The sequence below is a fragment of the Pelodiscus sinensis genome, chromosome 20, assembly GCF_049634645.1.
Source record: "Pelodiscus sinensis isolate JC-2024 chromosome 20, ASM4963464v1, whole genome shotgun sequence".
In the NCBI taxonomy this organism is placed as follows: Eukaryota; Metazoa; Chordata; order Testudines; family Trionychidae; genus Pelodiscus; species Pelodiscus sinensis.
In genome coordinates, this window is record NC_134730.1 from 22913218 (window position 1) to 22936747 (window position 23530).

General features: G+C 45.7%; 1 long non-coding RNA gene across 3 annotated transcripts in view; it reads right to left on the reverse strand.

The window, feature by feature from the left end:
• The window catches only part of LOC106731434 (uncharacterized), a 96054-nt gene extending 79064 nt beyond the window's left edge, over positions 1-16990 (reverse strand). For all 3 annotated transcript variants that reach the window (XR_012896970.1, XR_012896968.1, XR_012896969.1), the window contains exons 1-3: positions 16902-16990; positions 16310-16469; positions 585-712 (exon numbers count right to left, since the gene is read on the reverse strand). This is a non-coding gene — a long non-coding RNA (uncharacterized LOC106731434). The remainder of the gene's footprint in view (positions 1-584; positions 713-16309; positions 16470-16901) is intronic.
• Between the last annotated feature and the right edge of the window lie 6540 nt (positions 16991-23530).

The following is a 23530-nucleotide window of genomic DNA, read 5'->3' on the forward strand; positions in this document are numbered from 1 at the left end:
GCATGCATTTTTTTTAACGCGTTAATTGCAGGCGTTAATGCTGTGCTGCCCCTTTGAATGCTGCTTCAGCACTTCAAAGGGGAAGCACAAGCAGAGCTGGGGATCAGCTGGAATCCCCAGCTGATTCCAGGCTCCTAATGCACTGCCCCTTAGAAACACCGCCACGGCGCTTCCATGGGGCAGCGCTGTATGGAGCCTGGGGTCAGCTGGGGACGTGATGAATTGTGATTATATTTTTTAATCGCTTGACAACCCTCATTTAGACTCAAAGGACCTGTAGAGTGCACCGGAAGCAGGCACTGGGCCTCTAACTGAGCATTACACTGATACAGATTTAAGAACAATAGTACTCCTTGATTTAACAGAAGTTCCCACCCTTCTTTCCCAAATGAATTTTTGCAACATTTCTCATACAAGAACTTTCCCTTTGACTGTAATCCCCCCAATCCATTAACATGAAACTTTAACTCTTTTGCAACACAGTTTTTTGTTTGCTTGTTTCTTTGGGGGTTCGCTCCTAGTTTCACCCACCATCCTGCCTCCTCATCACTAAAAAATTCCCTTGCTAGGCACTAGATTCTCACCTGGTGCAAATCAGTTGATGCCCCTGGAAGTCAGGAAAGCGACATTCGTATTCACCAGCTGAGGGTCTGGTCCATAAATTGTTGATACTTTTCTGACGGGCTGGAATCACCTTCCTCCCAGGAAGTGGCTGAAACAGCAGTCAGGCATCACAAGCGGTTTACAGTTAATTCAATCATTTAAACATCTTACTAACTGATTCAATATTCTTATTTAAAGACACACAAAGATTGCCTTTTAATTAAGTTCTGATGCAAGCCATCCAGATATAGGAAACGTGGAGAGAAGACTCCACCCCCTTCACTCACTTGCAGCAGCGCATGTGTTTTGAAATGTCACATACTGACGTGAAACACCTTCAGAGAGGGAATTAGCATGGTGACAGATTAGCTTACCCTGGGCATGGAGGCCTATAGATCAATGACTTTTGAAAATGCCGCATTTTCGATTAGGCAGACAATTCATAGACAAATGTGTCTTTGCAGGGTGAAACCAATCTGGCTGCAATTAGCACTCTATCGTGCTAATCTGGTTAGCACAGAGCCAAGTCTGCTTCATTTTTTCATTCTCTTTGTCAGTTTTTCAGTCGAAAAAATTTTTTTTAATATGCTTGGTGAATAAGCATGGGTATTGTGATGTTCTCCCAATATTACTGATAAGCACTATGTATCTTCTACACCTCCTGCCGCATATATTACATTACCACGCTAAGACACCTTCATAGACCCATTATCTGGCTGTTTATTTTCATCTTGGACTGTCTAGCTAGAAGCTATTCTGAAACTCAGCTTTGTACATTGCACAAAGAGGCTGTATGCTTCTGAACAACATGGAGAAATGTTTCTGAAAGCATTTTAACAAATACTAAAATTTTTTTTTTTTAAAGTCCAGCAGAACATTGTGTTGAACCAGCTAGAGAGCTAGAGGCATTTTAAAGCACTGAAAGCCAGACAGAAGCTAAAATTGAAATCCTCCATCTATGCAGCAAGTGCAACTCCCGCAGTAGCAATATAAATTCCCTTTCCCACCTATTACAGGTTGAACCTCTCTAATCTGGCACTCTCTGGTCCAGCAACATCCATGGTCCAGCAGGAATTTAGTTAGCCAAATGTTCACTTATCGTGGGTGTGACAAAATTTCCCAAGGTCCCATAAAGTTTGTTAACAGCCACCCATCCTGGGTCTTAGTTTTCTGTGCTGTTGTTTAGGTCTGATTGACCCCTAAATGTCCTCTCACAGCTCAGAAAGCAATGAAAGTGTCGGTAATGATGCTAGACAATATTGACCTCCCATGGTCTGGCAAATTGTCTGGTTTGGTACCGGTCCAGTCCCTAGGATTCAAGACTAGAGAGGTTTCATCCATGACCTGGACTGACCACCCCTCCAGGTGGATGGGTAGTTGGGTCTCCATGGTGTACTGAGTTCTTGGTTTTTCTGCTATACCTGCCTGCAATGTTACCAGTTTGTGCCAGGCTTGATTAGGGTTTCGCAATGTGAAAACTGAGGCCCTCATCCCATTTCATACTGCAGGCCACTAGACTGTAACGACAGCTGGAAGAGATGACTACTTGAGAATGCTTCTTGAGACTGTCAAGAACTGGAACTTTTGACTGAACCCTTCCAAATGTTGGTGAGTTACATTGAAATGGAACTTAAATACAAACCAGCCCCAGCGTTTGCAAAATTAAAAACTCGACTCGCCAGATTTTGTAAAAATAAAAACTTAAACCTGACTGCCCTGTTTGACTTTTATGGAGATGGGGGGGGAGGGGGAAATGGGAACCTTTTATTTAAAACTTTCCCAAACCTCCATTGTCGGGATAAAATGGAACCCAGATGCAAACTATCCCAAGTCTGGTTCTGCTAAGCAGGACCCTGCATCCTCAGCCAAACTCTAAACACTCCCAACATATGTTCCAGTGGCTTATGGATCCATGGCTCTGTCCTCCTGAGACCACCCCATACTCTGCTAACGGCACTATTTTATTATGCAGCAAGAGACACAGTCGAATGATTCCCCAAGTGGCAGAGACGCCAGGCCTGTTATTTATTAGCGTAGTGGACTTTCCAAAGCTCCTAAGTAACATGAGAGTTTTCCAACCCTACGCTTGCAGCACCAAGAAGAGTGCTAAGTGCCAGTGGAGTGACCACCGAGTCCTGGGTCCAGCAGGTTAGATGCAGCGGCAGGAAGTCAGGGCATAGACTGGGTCACAAAGACATATTCGGAGCACGCTGCCGTTCTCTACAGACAATGCGTACTCCTAGAGACGCTGCCGTTCTCTACAGACAACGTGTGCTCCTAGAGACGCTGCCGTTCTCTACAGACAACGTGTGCTCCTAGAGACGCTGCCGTTCTCTACAGACAACGTGTGCTCCTAGAGACGCTGCCGTTCTCTACAGACAACGTGTGCTCCTAGAGACGCTGCCGTTCTCTACAGACAACGTGTGCTCCTAGAGACGCTGCCGTTCTCTACAGACAACGTGTGCTCCTAGAGACGCTGCCGTTCTCTACAGACAACGTGTGCTCCTAGAGACGCTGCCGTTCTCTACAGACAACGTGTGCTCCTAGAGACGCTGCCATTCTCTACAGACACTGTGTGCTCCTAGAGACACTGCCGTTCTCTACAGACAACGTGTGCTCCTAGAGACGCTGCCGTTCTCTACAGACACTGTGTGCTCCTAGAGACGCTGCCGTTCTCTACAGACAACGTGTGCTCCTAGAGACGCTGCCGTTCTCTACAGACAACGTGTGCTCCTAGAGACGCTGCCGTTCTCTACAGACAACGTGTGCTCCTAGAGACGCTGCCGTTCTCTACAGACAACGTGTGCTCCTAGAGATGTCAGTGCCCTGGCATTCAGAGGTGGCGAGGTGGGGAACTGGTCTTTCTGGACAGCCACGCCTTTTTCTGAAGCCACCTTCAGAAAAGCTACCTGTGAAGCAAATGTGCTTTTCTCTTCCCACCACTGAACCCGCTGGAACCTCACAGAGAAACCTGGTGGGTAACGGGACCCATTTCCCCCCTGTTCAGAGATGCCTGATGCCAGGATTCTTTCCTGCCGCCTGCCTCCTCGTTTCTTCACAGAGGCATGGGAAGCAGAGGTACGAGAGGTGCTGCAGCACCAGCAGGCTTTGAATGTCCCGGCCACGTGCCCCTGCTGCCGAGGTTCCTGGCTGCCAGCCCTGCGCCCCTGCTGCTCCAGGCCCACTAATGTCCAGGGACTTCACTTCCAGTCCTGGGTCTTGCTCAACTGCTGTCCCTGTGCACAGGGGCATGGCTGCCAGCCCCGGTGCTCAGTCTGTGGGGGGATCCTGGCTGCTGGCCCCAGCTCTAGGTGGCATGAGGGACCCGGACAGAGGTAAAGGGGGGTGCAGTTCAGCACTCCCCTCCAAGCACTGCTTGTGCCACTGCTTCTTCACTTCATTCACTTGCTGCGTCTTGTAGGTCGCAAGCCCTTTGGAACAGAGATGGCCCCCGCCCTGCAAGGTAGCCAAGTGCCCAAGCACCGTGCCTGTCCAAGCAGGTCGGGATTCCTTGGTGCTGCCATCACGTAAGGGTTCATTAGCAAATCAGCATCACTCCCACGTTTGTGAGCACAAAAATGCACCACAGTGATTGGTTGGCACAAACAGATGTGCAAACACCTGTCTGTCTGCGGTGGGTCGTGGGAAGACAACACCACCTTCCAGAGGGGGTCATGCCACTGAAACCCTTTCCACCTCTCTAGCAGGTTTGCTTTCTCTTTTGCTAGGAACGTATGAGATGCGTCTCCACTCTATGCTGCCTAAAAATGAAACCTGGGGCTCTATGTGCAAAGCTTTCCGATAATGATTTCTAGGGTCAAATACATTCTGCCCTTTTAGTCTTCAGTGGGAGTGATAGGAACCATGTATCCAAGAATTTGGTTAACTGACGGTACACAGTGCTCGATGCAGGTTCTACACAGAACGAAGTGTAACAGTGGGGATTGTCAGCCGTTGGTCCCAATTTTAGAGCCGCATCAGTGTTCTTTCCCGACTGTAGCTTTTAAAATTCACTATTGTGGTTTCTTACATCGATTTCACTCAAAGAGAGTAAACTTTTTTTTGGCTGATGGTCAGCTTAACTGCTGTTGGCATCTTCTAGATTAGCACAGAGCTGCTGGGTTCTCTACCAGAATAAAAGGTCTCTTTCAGTTTATAGGCACAAGTACATGAATAAAGGCATATTTCATGCATGATGTCTAAATATATCAATCAGATAATGGGAACTGGTGTGCATGTGGGGAAATTTCTGACGTAACGTCACTTTGACATAGAAGAAAGGAGCTTTCATTAGCCCTGGGTGTGGAATGTTCCTTGTACGCTCACAAGTGATTCGGTAAAAAACTTGAAAAAACAAATGTAGCCATGATTTTTAAATAGCCAAGAACCTCCAGTGTCACAACTGTAAATCAGCAGCCCCAGTTTGCAGAGCAAAAGGAGTTCCAAACCCCAGAGACCGAAAAAAGAAGAAAAAAAGTTGGAGAATGCAATGTGACATTCATAAATAATGCTGACACTGCCAATAGATGAATCAGTTCGCTTTACCGCCCCGTCTCCTTCCTGTTTTGTTTTGTTGTTTGTTAAAAATCTGTACAGAATAAGGAGATTGAGGTTTGAAACTTGTGACAATCCTCTCATGCAAATAGCCTTTTGTATTACAAACACAGACGCGACTTTCTGACTCCTGCTAAGATGAAGAATCTCCCACATTCAGAGTCTGTGTCCTGTAGAGATTTTCAGCTTATCTGTAATGTGGAAGACTACCCTACCCTGTCCTTGTAGCCCTACAGTACTGCAATGATTTAAAGGCATCGTGGCATGAATCTGCACGGTGTTTTATACCAAAGCAAAACACACAAGCCAGGAGCACAAATAGCAAAATTATGATTCTTCATCTGGATCTAAGCACCCAGAAGTCTGTTGGGTTTGCATTTAGGGTCACTGCGACAAAACATTTCATTAAAGTTAAATGAAATGTCTGATCTGAATCGCAGAAAGAAAGGAAAATAATTTTAGGGTGAAATTCCTTACCAAAACCCTCACTACACCTGGTCCAGGTATTCTAGCACTTATGGTGTACAAAATCTAACCGCTCAGGATATGTCTACACTACAAAGTTTTGTCGGAAAAACGGCTGTTTTCCCAACAAAACTTGAGGAATGTCCACACCGCAAGTGAGTTCTTCTGCAAGAAAATCGAACGAACAGAGGGGGTTTTCCAGCGTTGGTAATCCTCATTCTACGAGGAAGAAGCCTTTTTGCAAAAGAGCTCTTTTGCAAAAAGGCATGTGTGGATGGGGAAGAGGGAGTTGTTTCAGGGGAAGAGGAAAAAGGAAAAAGCACAGGTGCCCTGATGGCCGTTCTGTCCAAAGGAATCACAGCTTACATGCGAGAGAATGTCCATTCAGTCTGGACGCTCTCTTTTGGATGAAGTTTTTTCAGAAGATCTCTTCAGGAAAAAGCTTCTTCCGAAAGAAGCCTGTAGTCTAGACATAGTCCCCAGGCTACTGGCTAACCTTAATGGTCATGACACCATCATGTTGTGTGTGCACACAAAATACTTTAACTGTTGCTGGGACTTCCAAACACTGAGGCTAAGGGGTTAACTGTACCTAGCCAGGTAGCAGTCAGCCCACAGAAATGTAGGTAGGAATTTCAAACTGGGACAAAGGAATTTTGGGGTTTTCCCTCCTTTGTCCCTGAGCAGTTTCTCTATAGATACTGAGGGAGATAGACATGTCTCTCTCTCCAAGAAAACGCTCTTCACTCTCTGTAAGTAGGGTAAAGTTTAGATAAATCCATTAGGTTTTATTGTTTTATGGTTTGAGAATGGGAATCTGATGTCTGTGCATTTAAAAATGAGCTTTCCTCTCCTTTGTAACTAAGCTTTTGGCCCAGGGGGGTTCCCCATGAGTGTATTATATGGTAACTTTTCCATCTAGTCATTATGCTTTTAACAGGAGTATTGTGGTGATAATAAAAGTTTTTTATTAACCTAGTATTGGTTAATTTTTGTGTCCTAGTTTTACTTTAGGGCTGAGATTTCCCAAGTGATCTCTTCCCTGGTTTTCTTACTATTACTTGGGTGGCGACAGTGGATTTTTATCCCCAAAATCTAGGTTTTTAAGATTTTGGGGGGAAGTTTTATACGAAAGCCTGGAAAGATAAGGTTTTGGAGTACTTTTGTGGGCCCCCACTTCTGCATTCATCGTGTCAGAGTGGGGATTTGGCCTTGACAGATGGATGAATGGCACAATTTCATCTTTAAACCAGAAGAGATTCCCTGTCTCTGAAAATGATAGCCTGACTCTTAAGGTTTCTTGCTTGTCGATTTTTCTATTTTATTTATCACACATATTTACAAGGTGCCCATCACTAGGGTCTATGTGTTATTTCGTCAGATGCAATATCCTTTGATTTTTCAAACATCATTTCATACTAAAAAGGTGTCATATTAAAGAATATTAAAAGCATTATAATGAAAAGAGGATAATACGCTAACTGCATCTGGTCTACAGCTGCTAAGGTCTGTTGTACCAGTTCCAAAGGTTTAATGCTGAATCACTGGTGGTCCATGGAATATTGCCTTGTGATCCATAGCGTTGACTGGTCACATGATGCTGGGTCCCTTCCATGGATCCAGTTCCTCAGCTGCATAGAGCAACAGCTAAAAATGCACTTAACGCTTTCCAAGAATGACTTTCCCATGCAGGCAGTCACTGTCGTTGACAGAAGAATGTTATTCAGTTGTGCATGAGCAGGGCAAGGATTTATGTGGGCACCTCGCCTCCCATTTGCAATCACAAGACAAGCCCTCTATGAAGATGTTCTTATGTCTCGACTGTGTCCACATCTATTGAATCTAATGGATGAATCACTAGTGGGTGAATTGTTGTTCTATAAAGAGCTGTTACCGTTCCATTGCTAGAATTCAGTCGCTGAGCCTTCAAAACTCACTGTGATGGAAAGTACCACGTAGGTCTAGGACCAAGGTGCAGACCACAATGGCAGAAGTGGCACAGAAGTGGTTATCACATGTCATGTTGGAACCTGCCTTTGTTGCACAGGCAGTAGAAGTAACTGTGGGATCCTTTAATGTCCTGCAAGCTAAACTCACAGAGTGGGAGCTCCGGCCCTCAAAAACGTCTGTGATGGCACTGAGCTTTTGGTGCTGGGATAGGCTGCCTACAAGACGTTTCAAGAAAATATGAATTTTAAGCAGAAGCAAAGTAACTGGGGTGTGTCATGAAGTCAGACTGAAGACCAGATGGTTCGGAGACCTGTTAATATTTCAGTCCTTAACATAAAAATATGTCCCCTGCCGAGGTCGTTAACAAAGATACATCTGAGCTGTGGGTGGGAAAGAGCAGTACAGGTAGTCCCCGGGTTACGTACAAGATAGGGACTGTAGGTTTGTTCTTAAGTTGAATTTGTATGTAAGTCGGAACTGGTACACATTGTAGGGGAAACTCTAGCCAAACATTTCTCCAGAGCTCAGTTTTATTCTCCCACACCTCACTTCCCTCAGTCCTTTATTCTCAAGCTGAGGTGTCTGCTGAGAAAAGCTGCTCCGTGTCTCCCTGGTCTGCTGGGGGGGGGGGGGGGGGGGGGTGCTAGCTTCGCGTCTCCCTGGTCTGCTGGGGGGAAGCAGCTAGTGCGGGGTTGCCTCACCCCGTTTGTAAGTAGGGATCCGATGTAAGTCGGATCCATGTAACCCGGGGACTGCCTGTATCTAAACAACACAACCTTGCTTCTTTGCACCATTTCTAGAACTCAACTACAGAGGGGCCAGTTCAGTTAGGAATCTAAATTGCTGTCATTTACACCTTTTTCTGTCACCATAGCTCATAAATTACATACACCGTTTTATGGCCTAATCCAAAGACCACCAAAATTAACCACTGGTTTGAATGGCATTGGAACATGCGCATATTGACCAAGATGTAATCAAACACCCTTAAACATCACTGCTCCATCTGCACTGGTTTTGATCAACTGTAGAATCATAGAATGATAAAATACTAGATTTGGAAGGGATCTTGAGAGGTCATCAAGTCCAGGCCCCTTGCCCTCTCGGCAGGACCAAGCACCATCTAGACCAGAGGTGAGGAACCTGTTTTGGGTCGGGGGCTGCTGACCCACGGGGAAATAAGTTGGGGCTGCTCACAAGTGAGAAGCAAAAAAAGCCCCAAGCCCACACTGACATGGCCCCTGACTGAGAAGGACACTCCCCACATTCCCCTCACACACCATGGGGGCCCAGACTAGTAAGATTTGGTATGCTCCAGACCTGCAGTGGGGTGGCTGAGGGGCTGGAGCACCAGCATGGTCTCCCCAATGCCGGGAGACGAGAAGCCCTGAGCCTCAGGGGCCGGATCCAGGCCACCTGGGGGCCGCATGCAGCCCCCCAGCTTTAGGTTCCCCACCCCTGATCTAGACCATCCTTGATTGCTTATTTAGCCTGCTCTTAAGTATCTTCAGTGATGCTGTAACCTCCCTAGGCAACTTATTCCAGTGCTTAACCACCCTGCTAGTTCAGAAGTTTTTCCTAGTGTCTAACCAAAACCTTCCTTGCCACAATTTAAGCCCATTGCTTCTTGTCCTATCCTCAGAGGCCAAGGAGAATAATTTTTCTCCCTCCTCCTTGTAACATCCTTTTAGGTACTTGAAAACTGCTATCATGTCCCCTCTCAGTCTTCTCTTTTCCAACTGTGCTGTAAAGAAGGGTGTTTCTGGCCACAGACCTTGTATATAAAGATTTAGTCTGAGCTTCATACAGCATTTATAAGCATCTTATGATATGCATTCCTGGGAATATGCTCTAACATGGAAAAATAATGATAGATCTTTGATAGCTGCAAGTTGTGGTGTTGCTGATAATTTGTATTTAAAAATGAACATATTATTTCAGTCTTAACTGGAGCATTACTATCATTACACTGTGTGTGTGTGTGTGTGTGTGTGTGTGTGTGTAAAACATTTATAGATATTAGTTACATCTCTGTGTATACACACACACACACACATTTATATACACAGTGCTTCAAAAGACCAATACAGAATTGACATCTCGTATGCAAATGATATTGTAATCACATCATTTCATCTAGTTCTGTGGAACAGAACAGCACGATCAAAAAGGACTCTGCCCACTTCAAAGAAAAACGTTAGCAGTTATGCTGAGCTAATAGCATTACTGATAAGGAAATGAACTTCACTATTCTGTCTCAGTTTACATTTTCATATCCAAAGTCTATTTAATGAAGGTAAACACCCTCAAATTATATTTTTTAAATAAAAAACTTGCACTTGAGTTTTCAGGGATCTCTGCTCATTCAAGAGAAGGTACTTTTAAAACAAATATTTTATAGCACTAAATTGTAAGAGGAAAACAATATGCTCCTTGTGAACAATGAACAAGTAATGTGCCACCCGCATCTCTAGAATTAAAAAGTTCCGTAATCGTTTTTGAATTCAATGTGTGCAACTCTTATTCTCTCCCTCCCCCGCTCCAGTTAGCCATCCAGCTCACAATGATCGGGAAAGACACATTCCCTGCCTGTTTGAGGCAAATAATGCAATTGCAATTGAAAGCAATGAAGGAATCGCGCCTGCCTTGTGGGCATTCCATTTTTTTAATCTACCAATAAGTTTGGGTTTTCTTTCATTTTTTTAGTTTTACATAAAGTAATTCCAAACTGTAAGCCCTGGCTGACCTAACTACTTATTAAAAATGCTAATATGCTTTCGTGCTTTGATGTCTGGTGAACAATAAAAGGGAGAGAGTTACTCTGGGACACTGTAATCCTTTATTTGTCACTAAGTTATGACACCCAGCGGAGCTGTGTGACAGTCCAAATCAATCATCCCCTGTGCACTGCAGGCCTTCGCTGCCTCCTGCAGAGTCTATGCAGTTTAATTAGCTTTTTTCACACTAGCATAATGTACATCTGCAGTTTCAGCAAGAAAAAGAAATGGAGGGTTGTTCACTGGGATATGGCGCCTTAAAAAAAAAAAGTTCATATAAGAAAAAGTCTGAAAGAAGAAACATCACAATCCTTTGTAGTTTACTTCAGAGGAGTTTGCGGTGGAAATCTACAGGACTGGATACTCTATATTGTGCAATGTAGATTTAAAAAAAAAACTTAATAAAGCTCTTTTCAGCTAAAATATCAGATAGCATTTAAGGCTTTTTTCTTTTCTAATGGTCTATATCTTTTATACCTTTTTTGCAGTTGATCATGCAGTAGCTCATTATCGCTTCACTTTCCCCTCCCCTCAAGATTTCCTCCCTTGCAAAAAACCTGAAAATTCTACTGGATCAAACCGGCATTTGCCGATTAGAAACTAGCCGCCAGATCTGCACCTGGTGTAAATCGGTGAAGTGCCACCGAAGTCACCTACAGGTTGAACTCCATTGAGCTATGCTGATTAACACTGGAGGAAAGACCCCGTACCTGTTCATTTTCTCATCTTTGTAGCTGTGGATCCATGACAAGTACATATAATTCGATGAGCAGCTGAAATCTGACCCTGCAGGATTGTGCTTGGGAAGAATGGATATCATTTAAGCATGCAAATGCCTGCTCAGTGCTTAGCATCGAACACCAAACAATGCTTTGTCTTAGGTCAGAAGTTCTTCAGAAAAATGAGATTGTGTCATCCTGAGAAACGATTTCTGGCCTTAATACACGAGTAGCTTGATTCCCCATTGTCTAGCAGATAAAAATGACATGGGCAAAACTTCCTGATAGGGTTTCTATCTTAAAAGGGCTAACAAGTCCCTTCTAGCCTCTTCAACTGATGTGTAAGAACTGTTAATTTGATGACACAAGATAAAGTCAGTAAATTTTTATTTGGCTCTATAATCAGGCTACAATGTTTTTTGTAAAGAAATGCATCATTCCCCCTTATTCGTTTCCTCAGACTTTGACCACAGAGGAGTCACCTGCAGAACACAACTCCCTGATTCAGGGGCAGACTGCATTACAGGAGACTTGTTACTCTTCATTATCCTCCTACAAAGAAATATGCCTGAGGAAATGACAGAGGTGTCCAAATGACAAATATTTAGTAACCCTTTACACATCTCTACCACCACGACCCGTTTAGACATGCCACAAAGGTGAGAACCTCACAGAGATGCCTGCTAATTTATCATGTTACAAGCTATCCAAGCTTGAGTCATTTGCAAAGGTCAGAACAATGGATCATTTGTGGGATTGATTGGGCCAGGATTTTTAAGCAGATCTCTTCAATGAAATAATATGGAGTTTGGCTTAAAGTCTGGTAGCACAACATAGCTTCACTTTGTTACACACTCTGTGAACACAGACCGATTTGTTAATCTTCAGAACTGAAGTAGCTTTAGTATAACAAGGGGAATTCAGTATCATGCATGAATTTCTCTGTGGTAACACAGTCTCTTCTTTAAGATCACTACAGCTTCTGCATCTTAAACTTTGTTGTTTTTTTAAAACTCCATCTCTTTCGTTTTTCTTTATTCCAAGTAACGCGTTTGCTCTTCTGCTTTTTTTTGTGGAAGAGCAAACACACACTTTCGGGGAGCCCTGTATACCTCGTTTCACGAGGTATAAGGGCTCTGCCGAACGAAGGGGCTTTTCCGCCATTTGGCCTCATCTAGACTGGGCCAAATGGCGGAAAAGCCTATTTCGGAAAAGCAATCGGAAAAAGCTACACAAATTGCGGAGCACAATTTGTGTAGCTTTTCCCAATAAAGCCACATAGTTTAGATTTAGCCTTAGATTAGGTAAATGCAGAGCCACTTTGAAAAATCCCATCCCAGACTGTTAAATGTGAGAGTTGGCCTGGAATTTCTTGACAGAAAGTTTTCTTGTTGAGAAAGGCCCATTTTTCAAAACCAAAACCTTTTCCAGTAGAGGATTGAGTCTCCTAAAGTTTCCATTGAAAATTACATCATCCAAACCTCTCAATGTGACATTCTTGAAACAAAAAGTCCACTTAGTCTAAGAAATGTAATTTGCAGTTAAAAAAAAACAACCCCACACAGGTCAAAATCAAACAAAAAAAATCAAAATTATCAGTATGAACTGGTTTCAACTTGAACCAAAGGGAAATTATTTTTTGGATTTGCAGTTCAGAAACATTTACAAGATTTTGACTTTTTGTCCTGAGTTTGGACAAGAAAACTTTCCCTCCTCACTCTAATAAATAGCTGAGAAACATGGTAGATAGATTAATAAAGCAAGAAAATGGGTCAATATATTGTTCCCATTTAACAGATAGGGAAACCGAGGCATGGACAGGTTAAGATAGGAATTCTTCCATGGAGCAGAAGGCAACTCCTTTGGGAGCCATGCAAAATACAGGCAGAGCTGCTAGGAACATCCAGACCTTCTTAATCCTGTGCCCTTCTGAGACACAGAATATGAAAAAAAAAAATATTTTCATGATAAACTTGGCATAAATTCAGAGAACCCAAGTAGGAGACCAGAAGAAGAAACACTTGATTTGCCTGCAAATAGGGAAATTACAAAAATGGGCACATATTCAAGAATTTATGTTTCCACAGGTAAGAGCCTTAACACTGTCTGTCGTGATTTACAAAAACAGGCAGAAGACATGGAAACCACTGAGTTTTAATTTTAAAAGATCTTGTGGAAATATCTAGCACACGCAGACAGCCACAATGTCCTTCTCTTCCAAAACCACATGGAATTAACTGGTAAAATTCCCATGGATTTGTAACAGAACTGTCGTAGCTAAACACAGCACTGTCAGCGATTTGGCTGCTGCTGCTGCTGTAAAAGTGACAGCAGTAGCAATGATCATGCAGCCCCAGGTGGGCTCTGTGGTCAGATGCTGACTATATCTTCCAGGGCAAGAGATGGAGCTCTTGGATGAGTGTCACCCCTTAGTGCCCAGGCTCAGCAGTACAAAGGCCTAAGGATGAGCATGGCTCTGATTCAGAAAGGTCCTTGAGCAAATGCCTGAAGTGGATGGAACTGATAAATGTTTATAGTTAGGACTTGTCTTCACTTATCCCAAGATCGACGCTCTGGAGATCAATCTCCCGGGGTTCAATTAGTGGGTCTACTAAGGACCTGCTAAAGCGACCACAGAGGGCTCCTCTATCAACCCTGCTACTCCACCAGGTTGTGAGGAGTAAGGGAAGTCAATGGGAGAGCTTCTTCCAGTGACTTCTCACAGTGGGTATGCTACAGAAATTTGACTTAAGGTAGGTCAACTCCAGCTATGCTAGTCTCATAGCTGGAGTCGAGTATCTTAGGTCAACTTTCTCCCCTAGAGTAGACCTAGCCTTAGGCATGAACTAAAGCACCTGCAGGTATGTCTACATTAGCCCCCTAGTTTGAATTAGGGAGGCTAATGTAGGCATTCGAACTTGCAAATGAAGCCCAGGATTTAAATATCCTGGGCTTTATTTACATGTTCCCGTCCGGCTGCCATTTTTAAATGCCACTAGTCCAGACTAACTGCCACATGCGGCAGTTAAATGGTAATTCGAACTAAGTCCTTAGTTCGAATTACCTGTTACTCCTCTTGGAATGAGGTGTAACAGGTAATTCAAACTAAGGACTTAATTCGAATTACCGTTTAACTGGACTAGTGGCATTTAAAAATGGCGGCCGGACGGGCACATGCAAACAAAGCCAGGGATATTTAAATCCCGGGATTCATTTGTAAGTTCGAATGCCTACATTAGCCTCCCTAGTTCGAACTAGGTGGCTAGTGGAGACATACCCTGGCTGAGTCAGATCCAGCTCAGCAGCGGACCTGTGTGGGCCATAGAACAAATACACACATGCAGGCACTCTCTGAGTTACAAGCATCCGAACATCCAATACACACAAAACACACAATAGCTCCCCTGCAGCCTCAGAGAGCAGATGAGTCACAGGTGGTAGTAAGCAATGCAAGTGCTGTTGCTCAGCCAGCGGCTGGAGAGAAGCGACACTTGGAAGCAGGAACCACCTCTTCTCTCCAGTTGCTGGCTGCACAGCCGACCCCTGCTCCTCCAGAGTCCTCTGGCCCGCACTTACACTGTTCGCTGCCACCTGATGAACAGGGGCTGGGTGCAGTCTGTGGAGGAAGAGAAGGACAGCTGGGGGATGGGAATGGCCACAGAAGCCCCAGGGGATGCCCAGAAGCCCCCTTCAGAATCTCCATCTACCTCCTCCTCCTCCTCTAATTTAACCTGCCTTTCCTCAAGCACCAGCTTTCAAGGTGAAATAAAAAAAACCTATTTCTACTATTTGCATTGCAAATACACAGCTTTCCAGCTACATCATGGGTTAACTAGGGCCCAGTGGTCCCCAACCTTTCATGGCTGCCGGGCGCCCGGGGGTGGGGCCGCTCACGCGCCAGGCTTCTAGGGGTGGGGCCACGCATGCGCTGCACACCTGAGGAGGGTCACCCATGCACCCCGGGCCGGCCCCGTACACGTGCCACATGCCACGGGCAGGGACCACCCACACACCTTGCGCCCAGGGCCAGCACCGTGCATGTGCTGCGCGCCTGGGACAGGGGCGTGCCCATGCGCCACACACCCAGAGCTGGCACTGTGCATGTGCTGCGCACTGCGGGGGGGGGGGGGGGGGCGGGCAGATGTTTCGGCGGGCGCACATAAATGCCCCGGCGGGCGCCATGGCACCCATGGGCACCGCATTGGGTACCACTGCACTAGGCTTTTGTGGGCTAGCCTGGGAACCTCAGCATTGTTTCTATGGGTACGTCTAGATTACATGCCTCTGCCAGCTTGGCTTGTGAAATAGGCTACCTGACATAGTAAATGAATCGGGGATTTAAATATCCCCGGTTTAATTAAAATAAAAATGGCCACCACACTGTGCCAGCTCAGCTGATCTTTGGCACAGCGCGCAAGACAAGATGCGGATCTGTCAACAAGGGAAGCCTTTGTCGACCGCTCTCTTATGCCTTGTGAAACGAGGGTTACAGGTGGGGCGGCCCATCCATACAGGCAAACAAGGCGGTTGCCTAGGGTGCCAAGTTAAATGGGGCACCAAATGGTGGCGCAATATCACTGAGAGGTTTGAAGGTGGGGGTGCCGATTGCATGATTCGCCTAGGGCGCCAGTTGCTGGCAGCTAGTCTAGGGCTGCCCCTATTTACAGGAGTGGTCGACAAAGGCTTCCCTTGTCGACTGATCCGCATCTTGACTCGCGCGCTGTGCCGACGATCAGCTGAGCTGGCATAGCGCGGCGGCCATTTTTATTTTAATGAAGCCGGGGATATTTAAATCCCCGCTTCACTGACTATATCATGTAGCCTATTTTACATGCCTCTGTCAGTAGAGGCATGGAATCTAGATGTACCCAATGGGAAAAAGCATTCCAAGTTCCAAACAATCGCCTTGCAAATGAACCCGCTGGCAAGTTGGGGACTTCCTGCACTTTGGCAGAGGTGTGTGCTTAAGCACCTTGTTGAAGAAGGGGTCCCTCAGCACACAGGGGGGCATTTCACCCTTTAGAAGATCAGGGGTCAACACTGCTGGGTGAGACTGGAATCAAAGGGGCTCATCCCATGAAATGAAATCCATTTCAGTCCTGTACTTAAAGTGGGACGAGAGGCTCCTCGCACCCGAAGGGGCTGGAGCGCCAACGGCTTAGTTAAAGCAGCATTTGAGCAAGGTGGGACTCTTCAGGCAATCTCTCAGGAAATCAGAGGTGATTTTTATTTATTTCTAACCTTCTCCTTCATGCTGCAGCAGTGGCGATGATCCAGGCCACAAGCCGGCTTCCTGTTTCCTGCTGTGGAATTGGAGTAACATCAGCTGACCACATAAAAGGAACCGAAGTAAGATGAAGTTTCACTCCTTCTTCTCTCACTCATGCTTGGAAAGGTTTTTCTGTTTGGTAGAGATAATAATTTAAGCCTACTTACAAGGAGAGAAATGGGAGAACAGGAAAACATTTTCCTTTTAATTCAGCAAAGTATACATGAAGAAGGGAGGGAGGGGCCCTAACCAAATAAAAAAAACCTAGTTGGTGGGCTGACATCATGCCTAGCAAAGGAAAAACTGATCTTAAGGAAGAGCAATCTACGGAAGAACACCTTTCTGGAAAGGGTGTACCTGAGAAAGTAGAGTTTATTGTCTCTCTTATTCTTTAGAAGTTGGGGAGGAGGGAGTGATAGAAGTTAATTCTTTTTTTTTTAAACCTCCTCTGGAAAACATTGATAAGAGTTTTCTCCTTCCCTACCCAAGGACAACCAGCACTGAGGTCCTTGTGTGGTAGTCAGACAAAAGGCCAGCTCAGATTTAGTTTTGGGGCTTGCTCACCTCAAACAAAGTCCAGGCCTCTTGTTCAAGCTGGGATTCAGTGGAGGCTACTGCCCTACTTCTGACTGGAGTCTTTGAGAGTCTCCAACTTGCTAAGACTTGAAAGGCATCCGGGAAGGTAGGAGGGAGCTTCTGCAAAGTCTTCTATCAATGGGAAGGCTCATTTTCAAAGCTTTGATTTTTCCGGGTATTGGCACCCCTTCTGAGAGCTATTATTGCTTGGGGGAATTCCTTCTTGAAAGACCTTCACATCACTAAAGGGGAAGTCCCACTTTGAAGATTCTCACTAGAGATGGGCCAAACCTCCTACTTTGCATTTCGTTTTTTGCCTAGACCAAGTTTGTTCATTGCAAAAGAGTCTGGTTGGTGCCAAACTCTCGTAAAACAACAAGGTAACATGCTTACCGATGCGGCTCCTTGCCAATTGGGCACATATGTACATTTGACTGAGAAATCCATCAGCAATTTAGATAGCTACGTAATGTGAGTCTGGGTAGGCATACCTCCAGCTGTTGTGCTCATTTGATCTGGCAAGCTGGGGCAAGCTAGATTAATACTATATTAAGGAGAACACTTCCAGAGTTTGTCTTTGGCGGTAAATTCTAGAATGAAGCAGTAATGAGCAATGATGATGATTTTGATCTATTTTCTGGTTGCCTCATTGTAATTAGTACCTAAAAGAATGTCAGGGACCTAAAAGGGTGTTACAAGAAGGAGGGAGAAAAATTGTTCTCCTTTACCTTTGATGATAGGACATGAAGCAATTGGCTTAAACTGCAGCAGGGGAGGTTGGACATTAGGAAAAACTTCCTAACTGTCAGGATGTGTCTAGACTACATTCCTTTTTCGAGAAAGGGGTGTAAATTAGGCACATCAATATTGCAAATGAAGCCGGGATTTGAATTTCCCCGCTTTTTTTTTCGAAACGGGGCTTTTTCGAAACCCCCATCCCCCGGCAGTTTAGATGGTGATCTTTCAAAAATAAAACTCTTTTTCAAAAGATCCTGTACTCCTCAAAAAATGAGGTTTACAGGATCTTTCAAAAAAGGGTTTTATTTTCGAAAGATCCCCGACTAAACTGCCGGGTTTTTTTGTTTGTTTGTTTTTTTTTCCGAAAAAGCCCTGTTTCGAAAAAAAAAGCGGTGGCCGCCATTATGCAAATGAAGCACTGGAAATTCAAATCCCAGCTTCATTTGCAATATCAACGTGCCTAATTTATATCCATTTCTTGAAAAAGGGATGTAGTCTAGACACTCTCAGGATGGTCAAGCACTGGAATAAATTGACTAGGGAGATTGTAGAATCTCCATCACTGGAGATATTTAAGTGCAGGTTAGAGGGGCATCTGAAAAGGATGATCTAGAGCAGAGCTTTCAACTTTGGAAGCTCTGGGGGCCACAATGATACTCATAGCACATGCCAAGGGCCGCAATTTAAGTGTGGTTGCATACACATGCAAATAGCTTCTTTTATACTAACGGGCATGAATACAAAGATTAAGGCAAGACTACACAACACACAGGCCCCATTTAAGTCTGTTCTGCTGATATTAATAAAATGCAATATCTACCCAATTTCCATCCATGTGACAGCACTTTTAATGACCAATGACAGTCCAGGAATTTAACTACGCATATCAACAGAAGACCATTATATTGACTTGCCATTGTGGAGCGTTTTCCCAGTGGAGGCCATGTTCAAAAGATCCCACCCGCAGGCTTCATGTTGAGACCCTCGTAAACCCAAACCGCACTGCAGGCTGCAAACAAACGTGCTGTGTGTTGAGTAGACCTGATCTAGATGGTACTGGGTCCTGCCGTGAGGGCAGGGGACTGGACTTAATGACCTCTCAAGGTCCCTTCCAGTTCTAGTGTTCTATGATTCTAGGATTCTGTGAATTACTTCGTTGCTGCTCCTCCAGTTCTATGCTACTCTGGATTATAGCAGTGACATCCCATTGAGACTGCCACACTTTGAACATGGTTGATGGCAGAGCATGGGAGACATTTTGTCCCACATATTAGTTAGATGAAGCAGCAGGAAAGCAGCTATTTCCCTTCTTTTTTAGCTCCTTTTTACCGCCGTCCCATTTCAAATGTTTTCTTTACCCAACAGCTCTTAGCGTCTTGTGCTGTAGGGAGATGTTCAAAGCAGTCAGGATTCCTGGGTTCTAGTTAGGTCATGGACCATGTGTCATTTTGGCTAAAACATTTTAATATTCCCAGGTGCCACTTTCCATCATATTCCATGATGCTACCCGCCTACGATGGTGCTATATGCATCCTTCTGTTTAATATCTATAAAGGAGTTTGCAGATCACCAGTTCCATATCTAAGCATCTTGACAGTCCAGCAAGTCCTTTCCTGGTGCACACAAGAAGCATGGGAAGTAAGGCTGCGGGGGTGCTACAGCACCCCCAGACTTTGCACCACGCTGCTGTCCAAGGTCTCAGCCACCAGCCCTTCTGCTGCCACCCAAGGTCCTGGCCACTGGTCCTGAGGTCTCCGTCACCAGTACCAGATCCTGGCCGCCAGGCATTTAGCTCTGCTCCAGGCCATGGCCCACGGCTCCCCAGCCACCACCAGATGTGGCCCCTTGCCTGAGGCGATGAGGGGCACGAACGGGGTACAGCTCAGAACCCCACTTTGAAAATTGTTCCAGCACCACTATGCACAAGCTCCGCACCTATTCTGTGCAGCCTCGAACCACCCCAGGGCCTGGTTCTGCTCCCACTGATGTCACTGAGACTGAGACAGCAGAGGGCACAAGACTGTGTCATCAACTGGAGCCGAAGGACAAGCACCTCACAACACAAGCCCTTTCTCTCTGTTGTGCGCCCAGCAGCCCAAGCTCCCTGTCCGTAGCCAGGCTGCGATTTTATCTTGCCGTTTGGAAAGCGCGAGTCTGCGCCGTCTGCGTCTTTGTTTAAATGTGGGTCATGTGTTGACTCAGATGCCCCCACTTCTCAGTCCCAAAGGGGGGCAGGGCAAATTATACATTATTCTAATGAGCGTCCCCTTCAAATAACCATTGCCCTGATTTTTGATGCCGGGAGAGAAGATGCCCACGTGAAGGAGGAATTATCAAAAACACACCACTGCCTAGACATCAGAGGGAGCCTCAAAGGGACAGTGAACTAGAACAAAGAACAAAAACAGTTACAGAAGTGCGATGTGGAAAAGGAAGGGGGGGGGGGTTGTACTAACAACAGTAACAAGGGCAGCTATGAAAGCCAGAATGAAAGGGGACTGATCGGGGAAGGAGGCAGCCTCAGAAAGCACCGAGAATTAAGAATTAAGCAGATCCTGAAGACTCCCCTTGATATTTTCCTACCAGTCGCCTTTTCTGCAGGGAGAGGGAGACGTTCAACGAGGTGGCTGGTGGCAGCTGGGTTAGACACATTACTCCCTAGAGTCACAAGCGTCCGTGATATTTAACCTAAAAGGGTCTGGGCCAATGGGGTTCCGCAAATGACTCGAGAGCAGGGCCACATGTGGGGGACAGGGGGTGTCAAAAGGAGCAGTTGACCCAGAGCCCAGTGATTCAAAAGGGTCTGGGATTCCCGGCTGCTTCTTCTGCTACTGCTGCAGCTGCTGTGGGCAGAACCTGGGCCCTTTAAATTGCCAGTGGAGCACTCAAGGCGATGCCGAGGGCTGGCGGGGGCAGAGCATGGCTCGCTCCAGGCAGCAATAGGGGTTGGCTGCTCCCAGCACCACCCCTTCTGCCAGAGGCCACGCCCCTTCTGGGAGCATGGAATCGTCCCCCCTTACGTTGGCCAGAGGCTCAGCAATTCTGTCAGCCCCACTGCATGAGGAATTGTTATTTTAGCTGTGACGTCGGTGGGATGCTATTGACTTCACTGGGGACAGAGCGGCTCCTAAATGAAGCCCTGTATGTAAGCAACTCGAATCCTTTTTAGGCCCAATTCTGGATTTTGATATGGGTTGGCAAATGCTCTCCTCTACTCAGACACCCATTGGTGTCCTCTAAACACATGCGGTGCTCCTCCCACTTGAAGCTCATGGAGTGACACCAGTGTGAAGTCAGCACCAGTGAAATGTGGCTCAGTCCCCTGACGTTTACCAGGATAGGTTATATAGTTAGGGCTGGTTGAAAATGTTCTGTTTTTTTATGGAAAATTGGATTTTTGACTAAATAAAAAACTGCATGTGGAAAGGGTCTGCTCTCCATGGAAAATTTCAACGGTTCATTGAGAAATCGTACACTAGAGAACCAAAAAGTTTTCAGTTTTGGTCCAGAAGTTTAAAAAAAAAATCTATTCAGAAATGCTGCTGCATTGCTTACTGGGAAATGAAGTTCTTCTATGTTCCAAGTTCTCCACCAGAACCATATCTCCCATCATGCCGGGAAGCGCTTCAGCAAAAAAGGAATACCACAGTGCATCATGGGAGATATGGTCCAGCCTGGGACCCTGGGTCACGAGTCATCCTATCTATAACTCCAAGTTTTCAGTTTTCATTCTTTTCTGAAGATTTAGAATTAACCATTGAAAACCAGGATGAACCCTAAACTTTCAGCAGGAAAAAAAATGGCAGGACAGTTCTAGATATAATGATATACTCTTGGCACTAGTTTTGCACTATATATGTTTGATGTATGGTACGAACATTAACTAACTATGCCTCCCAACATGGAGACGCAATATTAAAATAGAAGGGATGCAGGGGAGTCGGCAGCCAAGGTGGGCCTCCGGGCAAGGTAGAGGAACAAGTTCCATGCTCCCGAAAGGGGCAGGGCTTTAGCCAGAAGGGGCTGCCGGCCATCAGTGCTGCCCAGACAGTGGTAGTACCCCCAGGCAGCCCTAAGATCCGCCTGGAGCATGCCTGGTGACTCTACAATGGTGATTTAAAGGGCTCCAGATACCACCACTGCCACAGGAGTTGGCAACAGCCTGGATCCTTGAGCCATTTAGAACCACTAGGCCCTGGAGCAACAGCCCCCTTGGTCTCCCCATTGGTGGACCTGAGGGGATGTGATTTGCCCGAGGCCACCCAGAATGTCAAGGCTGAGGTTCCTGGCTCCCAAACCCATGTTCTGTCCACTCTCTCACTCTGCCTGTCCACTTTAGACCAGTCCCCCACTCAATGGCCAAACCCTGTTTAAAGACCAAATTGCAGAAGCCCCGTCTCTTTCACGGAACCCCACTGAACCCCACTCCCACCACAACCAACAACAATCCAGCATAAAAAGAAAAAACCCTTGGACTGCCTGTCACTAATGCCTTCCCATCACTGTCCCACTAAGACAATAAACCGGAGCAATTATGGACCAGGCGATGGAGCATGTTCCAAAGCAGAGGGGGCTTTACAGAGAATGTCTTGCCTACTCCACTCAGTCACAGCTGGGGCTGTGTGTGATAACATGCAAATACACATTGCAACACTTAACTGCAGGCTTAGTCCTTGGGCCAGGGGTGGGGAACCTTTTATGGGACTGCTGACCCACACAAAAAAAAAAAAATCAGTCGGGGGCTGCACAAAAGTGAGAAGCGAAACCCTCTCCCCCCAACAACTCAGCCCCAGCTGGAGAAGCAGAAAGATACTCCTAGTAGATTTTGTAAGCCGCCCTAAGCACTGGGGTAGAGCCAAGAATGAGGGGGGGATGCTGAGAAACATGCTGAGTGGTGAGGCATCTGGGTGGGAGTGGGGTGCAGGAGCAGTCTGGGAGTTAGGAGGTCTGGGCAGGAGGGGGGTGCAGCAGGAGTGGGGTAGGGGTGCAGGGTCTGGGAGATGCTGGTATGGGGTCCCTAATGCTGGGGGTGGGGAGCCCCGAGCCTCAGGGGCCAGATCCAACCCCTGGGCTGTAGGCTCTCCACCCCTGACTTAGGCAGATGCAGTCCAACTGATTTTAGCCCAATGCCTCTCCAGAGTAAAACCACCCCTCACAAGCTCGTTTTCTGGGGCTGGGCCCTGAAATTTCATTTTAAGGCAGATCTCCTGTTTCCCCCACAATCCCTTCCCTGCAAAGCAACGCTTGTTAGCAAAAGTGAAGAGACTTTTACTATCTAAAGCCAACGTTAGCATGAGCTTTCCCCTCATGAGAGCACCTGGATCTCTTGTTTAATGAGTAAACACAAAGAAGCAGAGGCTCGCAGAATGATTGTTCCCAACATCATTACTTCTGAACCCAACATTAAAGAGAAGTAAAAGACAACAGCACAGCAGTTCTTTGTTTTCCCACCACTCTTCCTAAAAAAAAAAAAAATCTTTAATGAGACACATTTGAAGTCTAACATGGGGCCGTTCTTCTAGATTATAATTGATAAATCTTCCAAAGTGGTCTGGGGGAAGGAGTGTGTGATAATTACTTGTTTCTTTTGAGGAAATAAATAAAATATGAAAAATGTAATTACTAACCAACAAAACACAGAAAACTCGTTTCCTGCCGCTCCGCCGACCGCAGTGTGAAAAAAGTCAGCATTTCAAAGGTCTCTCTCTGAGTTTAGCATGACACACAACAGTGTTGTTGCTCTTGTTTGTTTTCCAAGTGCCAAATTTTTCAGTCAGAGTCATCAGTTTGTTCGCAGTTCTTGCATTTATTTGTGCGCTATAATTAATTTCTCTTTAAAAAGGAACAAATTGCTGATCTCAAAGGGTGGGAGGTGCTGA